This window comes from Girardinichthys multiradiatus, chromosome 1, assembly GCF_021462225.1.
Source record: "Girardinichthys multiradiatus isolate DD_20200921_A chromosome 1, DD_fGirMul_XY1, whole genome shotgun sequence".
NCBI lineage: Eukaryota > Metazoa > Chordata > Actinopteri > Cyprinodontiformes > Goodeidae > Girardinichthys > Girardinichthys multiradiatus.
In genome coordinates, this window is record NC_061794.1 from 9,294,007 (window position 1) to 9,312,533 (window position 18,527).

General features: G+C 42.4%; 1 protein-coding gene across 3 annotated transcripts in view; it reads left to right on the plus strand.

Moving 5' to 3' along the window:
* LOC124875959 (copine-9-like) overlaps nucleotides 1–18,527 on the plus strand; it is a 195,269-nt gene that overhangs the window by 90,555 nt on the left and 86,187 nt on the right. The window contains exon 1 of one of the 3 annotated variants that reach the window (XM_047378419.1): nucleotides 16,332–16,382. The exons of the other annotated variants lie outside the window; for them this stretch is intronic. The gene's annotated coding sequence lies outside the window, so the exon portion shown is untranslated. Of the gene's footprint in view, nucleotides 1–16,331; nucleotides 16,383–18,527 lie in introns of those variants that run through there. 3 annotated transcript variants of the gene reach the window in all.

The following is an 18,527-nucleotide window of genomic DNA, read 5'->3' on the forward strand; positions in this document are numbered from 1 at the left end:
CGCACAACTCCTGCACCTTCCCTACGGTGCTGGGTGTTCATTTTTATAGGTCAACAGTTTTAGAAACGGGCTTCATGCTACACGGCGAACGAAGCACTCTTTTCCACTTACCTGTGTGTTGCCATGGCAACCCAAGGAGGCTTTTAGCAGAGGCGGCGAAAGTATAACAGTGATCTAAAATACACCCCTATATAAAAATGAAATAAAGAAAGAAATGTGAAGCTGAGCGATGTATGTTGTGTGGTTAGCCATCCTAAAAGTATTTTTGAACTGATACTGATGTTTTTCTAAAAAAAACCAACCTGTGATAGACAAATGCACCCACATAATCAATGTGTATCCATGTTTAGGAACTACAGCAACACTGAGCATGAGCTGTAACTTTGAATGTACCTATCATTTTCTCTTAGAGCTGACAAGTGAAGGAAAAAAAAAAACTGACAAATCATTCATTTCTTAACGCAGTCAGGAAAAAAATGAGGTCCATCCATCAACAGTCCCGCCCACTGCCAGATTTCTGGATCTAGAATGATGATGTGGACTCAATAAGCTTTTTATACAGATGCTTACAGCATTGCTAGCTTTGGGATGGCAAACCAGTCTGTGTCATGAAATTGTGCCTTTCTTGGTCTCTGCTGCGAGACAGCGGTTAATAGGTTGGCACAGGGTGTCAGAGGCCAAGTTGTGTTATTGGGGCAGTTAGTGGAATGACCCTCTGCTCACTATCTCGAGCAATAGACACAGGCCAATGGGTAAATATAGAACAACAACCATAATGAATGAATAGATTGTCAGCCAGACAGAATAACACATTTTCTGCTCTGTGAGGGGTAGCAAAAAGCTGCCAGACAACAGCAACTGTTATGTTACTATGACTGATAAGCTGCAAGCAGAGTTGCCTGATGCTCTGATGAAAGGCAATGAATTTTTCAGATTGACTCAAAAAATTAATTTATCCAGAAAGTATTTTATCTTATTACAGTACCATGGAAATGTTTTTTGTTACATTTAGTTATGTAAAAAAACAGAAACTTTGAATGCATTTTATTGGGATTTTATATGATAGACTAATACACAGTAGCTCAGAATTGTGATTAGGAAGATCACAATTGCACCTCGTGTCTGCTTCTTATTAATGCTCTTTTTTGGCTGGCTTTTCAGTTTAGGTGGACGGCTATGTATTGATAGGCTTGTAATTGTGCCATACTCTTTCTATTTTGAGATAATGGCTTAAGCAGCACTGCTTTAAACTTGTATGCAACTTTCTCATTGACCTGTATGCCGTGTTCCCTGGTTTTCATTATGTTTTTGGTCACTAATGTTCTCAAACAAACCTCTGAGGCCTTCACACTAAAGCCCAATTTACTGAATAATGGGATTAAACACAGTCATCTACTAAACTGGTGACTTTTACAGATAATTGGTTGCAGTGGAGCACTTTTGCCTTGCAGTAAGAAGGTCCTGGATTCAAATCCCGGTCTAGGGTCTTTCTGAGTTTGCATATTCTTCTTGTGCATGTGTGGGTGGATGGATGGATGGATTGATGGATGCATGGACGGACAGATGGATATTTATTATTATATTTGTATAGGTGTATAATTTTTGCTCCACTTCAGAATTTTGTGCTACCTTGATATTAAAATACTATCTTGCAAAGTGCTATCAAATTGCTGTTAGCTTGCATCCAAGCCCATGATACAAAACAGCCCAAAATAATACATGGAGAAGTGGTTTAAAAATGAGAAAATAAACAAAAAACATCCTGAAACAGGGAAGGTAGTGTTCGCTTCAAATGGTGGGGACAGAAAAAGTATTCCAAAAAGCACAGACCGTGCCCACAAGACAAGGAGTTCAGAAGAGACGCCTGGAGGCCAACAAAAAGGCTGGAGAGGTCACCAAGGGAGAAAAGGGCTCTGATGGATCCAATGTGGAAGACCATGTAGTTCTGTAGGAGTGGCTAGTTGGACGCAGAACTGGCCAGGATACAAAGCAGAAGAAAGATCATAGATGAGCCAGAACCACTTCAGAAAAACTCCGAAACTGTTTCTGGGTGAAGCAGGTCTTCCTCAAACACTTCCTGGAAAGCAGGAGCTTGAGAAGGCAGGTTTTCCTGGACCCCCTCTTACACAGAAACGGGCTGGAAGAGATGTGTTGATCTCAACCCTCTTTGGGAACACAGGAACAAAAGATGAAATGGGGCAAATGGGTCTTGGTTGGGGCGTCTCGTATTGAATAGAGCAGGTTGTCATGAAGATGATGATGCAAGCATGTGTGCTAATGATAGCTGTGCTGAAGACTGTGAAGAAGATATCTGCATCAGAGATAAAAGAGAACAAGATAGTAATAGACATGGTCAAATGATCCTGCAGATTCTGGTGACATCCCTTGATATTCTCATGATTGCAGAACTGATGAGGATACTGACGATGATGATGGCAGTTCTGATAGAGATGAAGGCTCTAAAGGTTTGAAGATGACACCTCAGATAATAAGTTGGGAGACAATAGAGATGGAGTGGGTGGACATGGTGGAGAGCTGCCATGCAACAGGCGAGAACTGGTAGCAAACAGCCAGAGCAGGGGCCATGGCTCTTATGACTGGAGCCAAGAAAGTGGCTGTGGGAACTGACAGTGCAGCCCAAGAGGTGATGGTGGAGATGTCACAGTAAAGAAGGAGGGTGATGGGTTGGGTTCTGGAAAACCTTGATTCAACTGGTAAATGCTGCTGTGCAGAAACATAGCTGAGTGTTGCTCAGGGTGCTTGAGATACAGCTGAAATAGTGGCAGTTGCTGGAGCTGGGACCTTTGCTGTGGGTGTGAATAGGTAGATCCAGGGTGTTGAATGTGAGCCTCAGTGACTAGAGAGGAACTGTCTGCCTGATCTCCCTGGGAGAGAATGCAGAGCCGGATACATTATCAGGAGTGACGACAGCAGAACTGACAAAAGTAATGGTAAATGGAAAACGGACTGAACTCATATCGCACCTTTCCAGTCATACTGACCGCTCAAAGCGCTTTACACTAGAGCCACATTGACCTAATCGCACTCATTAATGCGCACACATTCATACACCAATACACTGCTCTGTAAGCAACTTGAGGTTTAGTGCCTTGCCGAGGGGCACATTGACATGTGGCGGGAGGAAGTTGGAATCAAACTCATAACTTTCAATATTCAATTCAATTCAATTCAAAAATACTTTATTAATCCCAAAGGGAAATTAAATGTTGTTATAGCTCATATTATGTAGGTTTCTTCAAAGAGCCGTTGTAGATGCTGATGGCTGTGGGCAGGAAGGATCTCCTGTAGCGCTCCGTCTTACAGCAGATCTGAAGAAGCCTCTGACTGAAGACACTCTGTTGCTGTAGGACAGTCTCATGAAGAGGATGCTCAGGGTTCTCCATAATGTTCTTCATTTTATGAAGAATCCGTCTTTCCACAATGATCTCCAGAGGTTCCAGAGGAGTCCCCAGAACAGAGCCAGCCTTTTTTATCAGCTTGTTGAGCTTTTTTAAGTCCCTGGTTCTGATGCTGCTTCCCCAGGAGATGATGGTAGAAGAGATCACACTTTCCACAACAGACTTATAGAAGATATGCAGCATCTTGCTGCAAACACCAAAGGACCTAAGCTTCCTCAAGAAGTACAGTCTGCTCTGTCCCTTCTTGTAGATGGCTTCACAGTTGCATCTCCACTCTAGTCTGTTGTCCAGGTGAACACCGAGGTATTTATACTCCTCCACCACCTCCACTTCTTCTCCCATGATAGAAATAGTGTTTGACTTATTCCTGTTTCTCTTAAAATCTACAATCATCTCCTTTGTTTTAGTCATGTTCAACATGAGATGATTGTTTCCACACCATGCCACAAAGCGGTCCACCACCTTCCTGTACTCAGCTTCTTGTCCATCTCTGATCCACCCCACGACTGCAGAATCATCCGAGTATTTCTGCAGATGACAGGAGTCTGTTTTGTACTGGAAGTCTGAGGTGTACAGAGTGAAAATAATAATTGAGCAGAAGGACTTGCAGCATAAGTCACAAGGTGAGAAAATGAAACCCGGAAGACTGTTATAAGAACCAATACCCTCAGTATATGGGATGCCCACTCTACCACTATGTTATGCAAACTTTTATTAACACAAAGCCTTTTATGGTTTGTTCCAAAAAAAATAATTATTCACTATTTTTTGTATCACCCTGAAGGCATTTTCAGTGTCCCTGAACATCTGTCACCAGCACTAGCCTTTTCCTCTGAATATCATCACTAGGCCAAAACTAAAAAACCCTCTGACTGCAAACCAAAGAAAATGATTGGCTGATCAAAAAGTCAATCAGAATTTGTTTAGTTTAACGACTGTTGAATGACTGTAAGGCACAGATCCCTGACTCAGAATTAAGCTTGTTTTACATTGCTGTATGACTGAAGAGTCTTACTCTGATCAATTTAATTTATTTTAATTAGTGATATATTTTTTCAGAAGGCTGTTGTAATATAACAAAATAGGGAAAATTTCAGGCTACCTTTGCAAGACAATGAATTTGCCACTATCCTCTAACCATCTGCTGTGAAAATATTGTTCTTTGGTTAACTTCTTTGCGTTGGGACTTATTACAGCCTGTCATTTTTTTCAGTTTATCATCTATTTTAAGTTATTATTATTTTTTGCTGGACTCCCAGAAAGAAAGCCTGCGTAAATTTACAATCTGGGCTATAAAACTGCTAAATCTATCTCCTAATATTGTCGCACACCCGTGAACACATCTCCATGTCACCATCTGTCCCCTGTGGTCCTCATCCTCCAGTACTGTAACCTGCCATCTGGTACTGTGGTTCATCTTGCCTGCTCTGCCATGACAAGCAGATAGACCAAACACTTCTGCTGCTTCTCTGCTGGAATGAATGCTAAACTTTAGACCTGATACTAAATGTGTGAAATGTTATGGGGGGCCTGTTATGAATGTGGATCAACAACGTTATCCCATTGGGATGACATCTCCATATATTTTTTTACTGCAGCATTGCTGGCAGATTGTTATATCTTCCAACTGACAGTAATTAGTTACTTTATCTTGGACAGCAAAGACTTGCTTGTGAATGGCTTTGGAAAAGCAATATTTAGCTTTGAATTGGTCTGCTCTGCTTATCAGCTTTGAGAAACTTCGCAAATATTGACAATGTATTTATTCTCATTGATAGGTTTAAACAGTGATAACACTTGTTGAAACAGCAAAGGATTCTCAGTTTCAAGAGTAATTATTTGGACTGAAACTAGACAGTTTCAGTATAAATCCAGCTTCTCTGTGTTTGTTAGAGAACAAATAGTATCATGAAGACCAAGAAAGACAGCAGACTGGTCATGGATAAAGTTGTGGCGAAGTTTATAGAATATTGGAAAATGTTTTATTTCATTCTTATTGCATTTTCATTTTTTGTTGTAAGACATGTTGAACAAAGATGGAAGAAATATGGAATAACTGAGTTTTAAAAATAGGAAGTCTTCTATATATCATGATGTTTAGACAAGTCTGTTTAAGGCCTTGCACTGTTCATGCCACAGAATGACTTAGATCAGTTTGATTAAAACACTCCCCCACCTCACATTCTCTAGTGACCCCAGCATTGGTATTTACAACATAGAGTTTAGAACACACTGTTTTTGACCCTGTTGCTGAGTAGACAAGCTTGTTGCTTTGTGAATAGTGTTAATCGATCCTAGAGCCTTCCCCTAGGTTAGGGAGGGGTGTTTTGTGACCATGTCTTTTAATTCATACCCTATTTACTTTAAAATGACAAGAGAATCCTGCATTCTGCATACACTTTGGTGTTTGGTGGTTCTCCCTCTGCAAAGATGCAGTCAGGGACCGCTAGATAGTCTAAGACTGTAAGAGCTAACTCAGGTAATCTGGTCTAGCATCAGGTGTTAAATTATCTGGTCAAGGACCAGCTGCTATTTTTTTAATATCACAGTTTAAAGCAGGGTTAGGTTATAAAACAATATATCAAGCTTAGAACATAATACAGGGCACTATTTAATCAATCCTCCGATAAGCACATAAATGCAGCTGTTTACCTAAACTGACAGACTAAAGAAGCAGAGTATTAACTCTATAGTAACTCTAAAGGAGCTGTACACATCCACAGCTCAGGTGGAAGAATCTGTGGACAGGACAACTAATCCATAAACCTGACCTTAATGGAAAAGTGGCAAGGAAACAGCCATTTAAAAAAACAGAAGTGACCAGAACTCTTGAGACAGCAAATGAGAAAGAATGTGCTGTGATCAAATAAGATAAAACTGAACTTCTTGGCCTATGTGCAGCATTGTTGAAAACTGACACTGAAAATCCCTCTGAATACACAATCCCCAAGGTAAAATAAGGTGATTGCAGCATCATCCTGGGGATGCTTTTCTTGAGTAAGGACAGGGGAGTAGGTCAGACTTGATGGAAAAATGAATGGCTCTAAATTCAGGGAAATGCTTTAAGAAAACTTGTTAGACTTGACTAAAAATTGCCCAGTCAAACTCAAGCCCTAAATCTATTTGAGAAACTCTAGTAAGACTTGGAAAAACAATTTTCACAGAAAAATTGTTTTCTTTGTTCCAGTGTTATTGCTGGAGTTTTTCCACTAAGTTCCCGCCTCAGAGTTTTATGACTCTTTGTTCGAGATTTGGGCCAATCAGCTGTATGGCTAAAGGGGCGTGGCCCCACCGTTTTACCAGGTGATCGCTGCAATTGACATCAGCACACCAGGAGGATTTCTCTTTCCATTTAACCCAAATTGCACATTTTGTTCATAATACTGCTGGTTTCATCTTCGTAGACACTAAATGCATATATTTCTTTCTTTTATTGTTATTTTTAGGTAGTCATTTTTATCCACTTTGTGTAGAATAGTGCTTGTTAGTTAGGTGAAGGTTTTTGGACCAGAATAATGGTGTATCAGAATTATTTGGCTTCAATACATCTTCATATATATAATTAAGAGAAGCGTTTGTGTTTATTTCGTGCAAGAGTGATTTATCTGTCAAAACAAGGTCGAAGTTCCCCCACCTTTGGTGAAGTGGTTGAATAAACAGTGACATTTTGTGGTTTTGGTTAATAATTTATCAATTATTAATGAATTGCTAATTGTAATTATTAAAGAGCTTTGAGCCCATAATAACAACACCAGAGGACATCTCTGATTTCTATTCGTAAGTAATGATTTTTGGTTAAGAAATTAATATTTTTCAAATTATGATTTTAAATGAGAATTTTTGATAAATATTAATTAATCAATAATCATAATTCTTACACCGAGAAGAATGGCTCAATGGGGCCTTGAACCCATCTTGTCAGCATCCCATCAGATACTTTTTTCTGATGTATTTTTAAAAGCCATGTATCAGTTCCCATCCACTTAAACATTACACTTTGTGTTGGTCTGTCACACAGAAATGTAACAAAAAACATTGAGGTCTGTGGTTGTAACAAGATAAAATGTGAAAAAGTCCAAAGTGTGTGAATCCTCTCAGTTTCAGAAACAGTTTCGTTATGAAATGCTTTCTTGTTATTAGGTCTGTTCCAGTTTTGATGCTATCAGTTTTTGTAATACTTTCAAATTGTGAAAATAACACCTACATACTTGAGCCTTCACTTAACAGTCAATGTGTTGTTAGGTTTTATGCTGCAGGGATCTGTTCAGCACCATTTTAGTCATAGAGGTGAAGGAGATTGAGTAAATGTTTAAAACACAGACAAATTCAGCCTTGAAAGTCCTGAACTCACCCAACAGCCAAAATGAGATGCAAAGAGCCTCCACCAAAGAGTCTTCTACAGGGGTTAGACAATGAAACTGAAACACCTGTCATTTTAGTGTGGGAGGTTTCATGGCTAAATTGGACCAGCCTGGTAGCCAGTCTTCATTGATTGCACATTGCACCAGTAAGAGCAGAGTGTGAAGGTTCAATTAGCAGGGTAAGAGCACAGTTTTGCTCAAAATATTGAAATGCACACAACATTATGGGTGACATACCAGAGTTTAAAAGAGGACAAATTGTTGGTGCACATCTTGCTGGCAAATCTGTGACCAAGACAGCAGGTCTTTGTGATGTATCAAGAGCCACAATATCCAGGGTAATGTCAGCATACCACCAAGAAGGACGAACCACATCCAACAAGATTAACTGTGGACGCAAGAGGAAGCTGTCTGAAAGGGATGTTCGGGTGCTAACCCGGATTGTATCCAAAAAACATAAAACCACGGCTGCCTAAATCACGGCAGAATTAAATGTGCACCTCAACTCTCCTGTTTCCACCAGAACTGTCCGTCGGGAGCTCCACAGGGTCAATATACATGGCCGGGCTGCTATAGCCAAACCTTTGGTCACTCATGCCAATGGCAAACGTTGGCTTCAATGGTGCAAGGAGTGCAAATCTTGGGCTGTGGACAACGTGAAACATGTATTGTTCTCTGATGAGTCCACCTTTACTGTTTTCCCCACAACCGGGAGAGTTACAGTGTGGAGAAACCCCAAAGAAGCGTACCACCCAGACTGTTACATGCCCAGAGTGAAGCATGGGGGTGGATCAGTGATGGTTTGGGCTGCCATATAATGGCATTCCCTTGGCCCAATACTTGTGCTAGATGGGCGCGTCACTGCCAAGGACTACCAAACCATTCTTGAGGACAATGTGCATCCGATGGTTCAAACATTGTATCCTGAATGCGGTGCCGTGAATCAGGATGACAATGCACCAATACACTACACACAGCAAGACTGGTGAAAGATTGGTTTGATGAACATGAAAGTGAAGTTGAACATCTCCCATGGCCTGCACAGTCACCAGATCTAAATATTATTGAGCCGCTTTGGGGTATTTTGGAGGAGCGAGTCAGCCCCTAAGTTGCAGGGTCTTTAGGTGCTTTTATCCTTTCAGACACTCAGCTATATATTGTAATTTACCCTCAGACTGGTGGCTGGTAGCCATGCCTTTAAGTATTTAAATCACATTTAACCTTGTTTCTGTTGTCAACTTTTGTATCTTGTTTTCAGCAGTGCACAGTAAGATATAGCATTCAAAGACTAAAATAAACAACATAATATAAACTAAAGAAATTCCACATAGTTTAGAGGTTTACCTCTTTTTACTCCTTCTGTATTATAACTGGAGTCAATGAAAGCTGTCAACTTCCATCCATCCATCCACCCATCCATTTTCTGTACCTCCTTCTTCCGTACAGGGTCGCAGGGGAGGTGGCGCATATCTCCAGCAGCGCAACCATACACACACCTGTTTAAACCTATGGGCAATTGAGACTGACCAATTGACCTAACATCAACAACTCCATGTTTTTGTACTGTGGGAGGAAGCCAGAGTACCTGTAGAGAACCCACGCATGCAAGAAATGTATGGTACGGTCAGGTCATGCACTGCTCTGAACAGAAGAAAAAAACATAAAATCTCCACCTCAGACATTGCAGATGGTTCCGATACCTTCTTCTCCTGGCCAAGGGGAAAACTGCTTCGATTAGAGACAGTGTCCCTCAGGGCCTCTATGGCACAGCTTCCTTTTCTGCAGAGTCTCAAAAAGAAAGGTTGAAGACAGATTGTCTTAATTGTGCCTTTTTGCATGAATGCTGGAGTATTTGGAACGCATAACTTTGGTCGTGCTCGATCGACCGATTCACTAACATCAGATCATAGTCAGCTCTGGATCCAAGTTTGAAGTATTAGTCCAACTTGCCAGGATGTATGACATTAATGTGCGTTTCCTCCTCGTTGTCTGGAGTGATAAATTATGTCTCTATGTCTGGTTATCCAGTGGATGTGCTGACTGCCCAGCCTCTTTAAGCTCCTCCTGATGAGCAGCAAACAGATTGCGCCTGTCACCCTCTGGCACCGGCAGCTCTGGCGGCATCTAGAGACTAAACAGTGTAGGCTAAACAGTGTAAATAGCAGACAAAAAACACAAAAAAGCAAAATCCAGGCTCTGACATCATCCCCCCCCAATGGCAGCCTCCAGGCGGCCCAGAAGAGGTAGACTGTAAAGATGACAGGTAATCAGAGATCAATGAGGGGTCACAAATAAATGATCGGGGCACCCAAGAACGGTCCTCTGGACCGTAGCCCTCCCGGTCGATCTCGTCTTGAGAACGTTAAAGGCAGCGTGTGCTTTGGGTGTCCACTAAAATTGGATCTTGATAGATGTGAGGGTGGTCAGGGAAGCAGCTACTTGGCTGAAGTTTCTTATGAAACATTTGTAGAACTTTTCAAAGCCCAAAAAGCATTGAAGTTGCTTACGTTAATCCGGTACTGGCCAATCGAGTACTGCCTTGATCTTCTCCGGGTCCGAGCGAACCTGCCCAACCTCTAGGATGTAACCTAGGAAAGTCACAGAGCGCTGATGAAACTCACATTTCTCTGCTTTGATGTAAAGCCTGTTTTCCAGGCTCCTTTGGAGGACAAATCTGTCATGGTTCCGGTGTTCAGAAAGGGTTCTTGAGTAGATCAAAATGTCATCCAGATAGACAAAAACAGAAACATTCAGAAAGTCCCGCAGGGCATCATTAACTAGAGCCTGGAAAATTGCTGGGCCATTGCAGAGACCAAAAGCCATAACTAACTCTACTTACCTAATGTGGCCTCTTTTCCCATCTAGCAAGGGCAGCACCTGTGAGTGGGCAGCAAAGCCTCGGTGACCCGTCCCCCCCTTGTCTTGTGTCATGATGTATGTTTGGATGGGTTGTACTGGAATTCTAATTTCCCCTCGGGGATCAATAAAGTATTTTTGAATTTGAATTGAATTGAATTGAATAAATATTCGAAGTGACCAAGAGGAGTTTTGAACACTGTCTTCCACTCATTTCACTGACGAATGCGTACAAGATGGTAGGCATTTCGGAGGTCAAGTTTAGTGAAGATGGTGAAGCCCTGTACCGGTTCAAAAGCAGAAGTCAACAGAGGAAGAGGATACTTATTCTTTACTGTAATCTGATTCAATCCTCTATAATCAATACAGGGGCATAGCGTGCCATCCTTCTTCCCCACAAAGAAAAACCCCACACCTTGGGGAGAAGATGACGGATGGATTATTCCAGCGTTGAGGGGGTCTGAAATATACTGTTCAAGGGACTGACATTCTGGACGGGATATATTATACAGGCGGCTTGAAGGAAGTGGAGCTCCAGGAAGCAACTCTATGGCGCAATCATATGGGCGGTGAGGCGGAAGAGACAATGCTTTGAACTTACGAAATACTTGTCTTAAGTCATGGTAGTCTTCAGGGACACGAGATAAATCAGGAGGTTCGTGTTCTTCAGCTCCCTCTATAGGTGAGTGTGCAGAAACTGCAGACTGAAGACAAGATGATAAACCCTAAACTCAGCCCAGTTTAAATGGGGGTTATGACGTTGTAACCAGGGGAAACCTAACGCTACTGAGCTCTGTGAGATGGGAAACACATAAAAGGAGGTGTTTTCACAGTGGTTTCCTGAGATGACTATTTTCAGGGGTTTGGTGTTATGAGTGATCTTTTGAATGGTCTTTCCATCAAGAGCTAGTACTTGGTGAGGTCTATTGAGAAGCTTAGTTTCGATCCTGGCCTGTTCTACTAATTTTTCAATCGATCAGGTCTTGTTCACAACCAGAGTCTATGAGAGCCGAGAGACAAAGATGATCCTGGTTAAAAAACAGGGTGGCAGGCAGGGTAAATCGCGGTGGTCTTGGGAGAGATGATTGGTCCGCCCATCTACCCTCTACAGATGGCAGACCCTCCCTTTTGGCCGGATGGGACAGGTGGCAAAAAAATGGTCTGGTGAACCACAACATAGGCACTGATTAGATTATTTGCGACTACGTGGTTCCTCAGGGGTCAGGCATGTTCTACATAGCTGCATAGAAACTGGTTCGGGAGGTTTTGGGCTAGACTTAAGTGGGGGTGGAGATGACTCTTGTAAGGGTACCTGTGGTCTGACAACAACTCCTCTGGCCCGTGATTTCTTTCTTTCTCTCATTCTGTTGTCTATTCTGGTAGCTAAAGAAATGAGATCATTAAGGCTACTAGGTTCATCAATCAAAGTGAGTTCATCTTTTAGTGGTTCATCTAAAGTCTGAAAAAATGCAGTCTTTACGGCACTAGTGTTCCAGTTAGATGCTGCCGCTAATGTTTGAAAATCGATGGCGAAATTAGCAACAGGCCGATTTCTCTGTTTTAAAGCCCAAAGGCTATGAGCCACACTAGTCTGATCTGTGTCCTGAGCAAAAGTCTGGGTAAACTCCTGCACAAACTCATCATAAGCGGAACCAAATTGGTTGTAATCAGAAAACCTTGCTTCTGCTCAGTGGAGTGCTCTACCAGTAAGTAAACCTAGAATAAATGATATTTTTACGTCGTCATGAGGTAAAGACTGTGGAGAACGGTTGAACACTAGGGAGCATTGTAACAACAATCCCTTACAATTACTAACTTCACTGGAGAATTTCTCCGGATTAGGGGAAATAACTTCACAGGAATGCGGAAGCTGTTGTGAGAATGGACTGGCTGCGGGTACTGCGTTTCCGGTGGCACCCTTTGGAGCTTGGAAGGTCTGGGTCTTCATTACATGCTGAAATACAGAGGCTATCTGTTCCAACTGTTGGTTAGTGTGTCTCTGTTGTTCTACTACGGTCTGGAGGGTGGTTCCATGTGATTGGATTTGATGAGTAATCTGCGAGGGTTCTCCTGAGCGCCTCTGCTGGGTCAGATTGGCCTGAGTGTTCTGTCATAGTTTTATTAACACTTTTGACCGACATGCAGAGGAACACTCAGGAGATAGAGAAAAAGTTTAACAGGTTTATTTATGAGATGGTAAATTAATCTGGAACCGGAACCGGGGTCGTCACTCTGCACACAAATAGAGGTTTGATGAATTGAAGAAAACAGAGACTGAGAAGTACTGAGGTCTTGTGTTAGTTTGATGCTTACAGATGGTGGTGAGGAGTCCAGCTCAGGGAGTGAATATTCTGAGCCTGGAGAGAGAGAGGAAGGTTCTGCTGCTTGGTTCGGGGTAGCTCCAAGGTGAGCAGCCAGAATCACTAAGTGAGTCTTGGGTAGATCCAGAATATGAGCCACTAGATGCCGTCCCATGAGGGAAAGCTTTAGGTGCAGATGCCAGGGCGGTTGTTGGAGGGTGGGCAGGATTCGCAAGAGGCTGGTAAGGGTGAGAACCCGGGGCAGTCAGCTGATTCTTGATCTGGAAGGTATTCAGGTTACTTGGTGTGGTACATGGACAGGAACTGGAGAGAGGGCTAGGAATTAACCTGAGAAGGAACACAACAAGAAGTCAGGAACTACACTTTCAGTAGTTTGGCCGGTAAGGAGTTACCACGTTGGCAAAAACACTCAGGCACTGGAGTGCTGACTGCCCAGCGTCTTTAAGCTCTTCCTGATGAGCAGTAAACAGGTTGCACCTGTTGCCCTCTGGCACCGGCAGCTCTGTCTATTGCCTGATGTATTGCATCAAGTGTAAACTTTGGTATAGAGAGTATTATGGTGTTTTTCAAGTGTTGGGCTTGGCTCCATAATTCCAGTGAAAGGAACTCTCATACCCCTTTTCCTTCAACATGGTTCGGAGCCCGTTCCGGTTCCCGAATGTGTTTCGAACAGGTGACGCATGTTTCCACCAATGAAGTTCCAGGGCACGAACTCAGGCGTCACCAATGGGTGGGTTGAAGCTGCAGACAATAGAAACAACAAATACAGCAGCATACCATGTACATACCATTCTTCTTGCACGGAGTTGCCGTCTATTTTTTCCTGTTTACTCTAGTTTATGGATCCTCTCTTTTTGCATTAAAAGGAACATTGTGTGCAGCTCAGCAAGCACCGCTGTCCCCCTGCTTGTCCCCTGTGTTGTGTAATACTCACTGTTGAAGACTCATGCTGGGTTTCAAAAACTTGTGGAAAAGCGTGTCAGTGCTCAACAAAACCACAAAGTGTGAAGGAACGTGAACCAAACTGGTTCAGCAACGAGTGTCCTTTCGGTGGAAAATTGCTATGAAAAACTGCTCAGTTGTGCACAAAGCGAGGTCCATACAGACAAGGATAAGGACATTTGGTGTGGAGGACCTTGATTGGTTTGTACATCAACCTGGCAAAACACCTTTGGTATAAATTAGAGCAGAGACAGTGAGCCAGACCTTGTTGTCCAACATCAGTGTCTGACCTCATACATTTCCATAGACACACTCATAAACCATCCCAGAAGAGTGAAGCTGTTGTTACTGCAAAGATTAGGCCGACTGCATATTAAACCCTATGTTTTAAGATTGGGATGTCAACAAAGTTTATATTTGTGTGAAGGCAGATGAGGAAATACAGTATTTTGACAATATAGAGTGCCTCACAGTGATGTTAGCCAGTCTTTTGTAAATGATTTATTGTGTTCTAGATTACATCACTAAGATCAAATGGCAGCTTTGGTTTGTTGTTTCCTTGTATCTGTTTACAGCGTATGAAATATCTCACATATTCCTTAGTTTCATGCTCTGTTGTATAAGTTCTTACTAAGACTGAAAAAACAAACAAGCTTTGTCAAACCAATCATATTACTCAAGTTAATAGCAATAAAGACATCGGTATATAACAAATCTCAGTGGCCCCAAATGCCTCTCATGATGTCAGTGAATACAGGCAAAAATACAGGTCCTTCTCAAAATATTAGCATATTGTGATAAAGTTCATTATTTTCCATAATGTCATGATGAAAATTTAACATTCATATATTTTAGATTCATTGCACACTAACTGAAATATTTCAGGTCTTTTATTGTCTTAATACGGATGATTTTGGCATACAGCTCATGAAAACCCAAAATTCCTATCTCACAAAATTAGCATATCATTAAAAGGGTCTCTAAACGAGCTATGAACCTAATCATCTGAATCAACGAGTTAACTCTAAACACCTGCAAAAGATTCCTGAGGCCTTTAAAACTCCCATCCTGGTTCATCACTCAAAACCCCAATCATGGGTAAGACTGCCGACCTGACTGCTGTCCAGAAGGCCACTATTGACACCCTCAAGCAAGAGGGTAAGACACAGAAAGACATTTCTGAACGAATAGGCTGTTCCCAGAGTGCTGTATCAAGGCACCTCAGTGGGAAGTCTGTGGGAAGGAAAAAGTGTGGCAGAAAACGCTGCACAACGAGAAGAGGTGACCGGACCCTGAGGAAGATTGTGGAGAAGGGCCGATTCCAGACCTTAGGGGACCTGCGGAAGCAGTGGACTGAGTCTGGAGTAGAAACATCCAGAGCCACCATGCACAGGCATGTGCAGGAAATGGGCTACAGGTGCCGCATTCCCCAGGTCAAGCCACTTTTGAACCAGAAGCAGCACTGGAGTGTTGCTCAGTGGTCCAAAGTACTTTTTTCGGATGAAAGCAAATTCTGCATGTCATTCGGAAATCAAGGTGCCAGAGTCTGGAGGAAGACTGGGGAGAAGGAAATGCCAAACTGCCAGAAGTCCAGTGTCAAGTACCCACAGTCAGTGATGGTCTGGGGTGCCGTGTCAGCTGCTGGTGTTGGTCCACTGTGTTTTATCAAGGGCAGGGTCAATGCTGCAGCTATCAGGAGATTTTGGAGCACTTCATGCTTCCATCTGCTGAAAAGCTTTATGGAGATGAAGATTTCAATTTTCAGCACGACCTGGCACCTGCTCACAATGCCAAAACCACTGGTAAATGGTTTACTGACCATGGTATCACTGTGCTCAATTGGCCTGCCAACTCTCCTGACCTGAACCCCATAGAGAATCTGTGGGATATTGTGAAGAGAACGTTGAGAGACTCAAGACCCAACACTCTGGATGAGCTAAAGGCCGCTATCGAAGCATCCTGGGCCTCCATAAGACCTCAGCAGTGCCACAGGCTGATTGCCTCCATGCCACGCAGCATTGAATCAGTCATTTCTGCAAAAGGATTCCTGACCAAGTATTGAGTGCATAACTGTACATGATTATTTGAAGGTTGACGTTTTTGTATTAAAAACACTTTTCTTTTATTGGTCGAATGAAATATGCTAATTTTGTGAGATAGGAATTTTGGGTTTTCATGAGCTGTATGGCAAAATCATCCGTATTAAGACAATAAAAGACCTGAAATATTTCAGTTAGTGTGCAATGAATCTAAAATATATGAATGTTAAATTTTCATCATGACATTATGGAAAATAATGAACTTTATCACAATATGCTAATATTTTGAGAAGGACCTGTATACTTGAAGTCAAGAAGAACAGCAATATAATTATTATTCTGTACTTATGGAGCAATGAGGGCTCAGACGGATACTCCAGAGTCCAGGCAGTGTGTGTATCCGGTAGGCTGGCTGGCGGGTGTGCAGCTGGAAACATTGAGCAGGTAAATTCATAAATAATTCTCTCACTGTTGCTGCCTGCTACAGCTGGGAGTCAGCGTGAGTGAGAGAATCCATCGATTTGAAAAGTGCGTCATGCAAGGCTAAGGATTTAGGAGGCGAGGCATGAATAGCTAACGCAGTATTCTCCCTCTTTTCTCCATAACCTTAAGTCAGTTTTCCTCTGCATAGACTTCTTGTACCTCCGGCTTTCATCTTTTGTCATGTCGTCTTCTTGCATTGGTTATGCAAGGCTCTTATGTCTCTTATGGCATTGGTAATATAAATCAGTCAAGCTGTACATTATCTTTTGATGAAGGTATTATTTTCCAAACGATTCACATGTTAAACTGAACTGGGGAAAACTAAAATGCATTCAGTGTCAGTGGAAAGCACCTATGTCTTAAATTATTCATGAAAAATTCAGTTTGTCCTAAAATTCTCAACATGTTCCTAGAGGAAGCATTTCATTACAGAAGTACTAAAGGAAATTCTCATGTCCTTAGACCAATGACTTTTTGAAAAGAAAAATGTTAATCTTTAGTTTGAGAGTGAACATTTAATCTGAATGTAATAAATTCAATGAAAATCCACAGTGTTTAAAAATTGTTAACATTTTCTCAGATGAAAATACTTTTCATTTGGTAGACACTTTAGTAGGACCACGCCTGTGGACCAAAGGTTTTTTAAAGAAAAAATACCCCATCCAGTCCAGTGTATTTTAAGCTTATCTACATTGTATACCACCAAAACATCAAAAACAATACTTTTTCAGTTATATTCACTCGTACTCGTACTTGTCGTCTTCCGCTTATCCGGGACCGGGTCGCGGGGGCAGTAGACTCAGCAGAGACACCCAGATGTCCCTCTTCCCAGACACCTCCCCAGACACCTCTCCCCAGACACCAGCTCCTCCGGGGGGAGCCCAAGGCGTTCCCAGGCCAGCCGAGAGACATAGTCCCTCCAGCGTGTCCTGGGCCGTCCCCGGGGCCTCCTCCCGGTGGGCATCCGGTATAGATGCCCCTCCCAGATGGCCGAGCTCCTCACAATATCTCTAAGGGAGTGCCCGGCCACCCTATGGAGGAAGCTCATTTCAGCCGCTTGTATCCGGGATCTCGTTCTTTCGGTCATGACCCAAAGTTTATGGCCATAGGTGAGGGTAGGAACGTAGACCGACCGGTAAATCGAGAGCTTCGCTTTTCGGCTCAGCTCTCTCTTCACCAAAACGGACCGGCCACTTACTGCAGCAGCCGCACCGATCCGTCTGTCAATCTCCCGCTCCATTCTTCCCTCACTCGTGAACAAGACCCCAAGATACTTGAACTCCTCCACTTGAGGCAGGAACTCCCCTCCAACCTGAAGAGGACAAACCACCCTTTTCCAGTCGAGTACCATGGCCTCTGACTTGGAGGAGCTGATCTTCATCCCAGCCGCTTCACACTCAGCTGCAAACCGCCCCAGCGCATGCTGTAGGTCTTGGGTAGAGGGGGACAGCAGGACCACATCATCTGCAAAAAGAAGAGACGAAATCCACTGGTTCCCAAACCAGACCCCCTCCGGCCCTTGGCTGCATCTAGAAATCCTGTCCATAAAAGTTATGAACAGGACCGGTGACAAAGGGCAGCCCTGCCCTTTGCAGTTACCTTCAGTTGAGCCAATTGAAAAACATTTCATACAGAATGTATGCATACGATAGTCTTCCAAAATAAGTATTTTTTTAGTAATTATCTGTGGGTCAAAAAAAAAAAAAATGTTTTTTTTCTGATAACAGTTAATTATGTCATTTTTTTCTTGATGAAGAAGTTTATTTTGTAAGGTAACACATTAATATTGTTATTCCGACACTGACATCAGAACAGTGACGTGGACATCAATTTTAAACTAAAAATCAAAATGGATCCGTCATTGAGAGACACTGATTTCCATTCATATTAGTCTGTATTCTCCTAAAAATGATACCGAACTATGAAACTGGATGTAGCACAAGAAACCAATCATTTTTGCTCCATAATCAATCAGTGTTATTGTGAGACCATTTGTTTTTTAGATATGTTGTTATCCTAGAGAAACACATCAATCATTGAAAATTTGTTTGACGTACTTCCAGTTATGCAACCGAGCCTTGCTCTCTTGTTGCACTGGAGTCCATA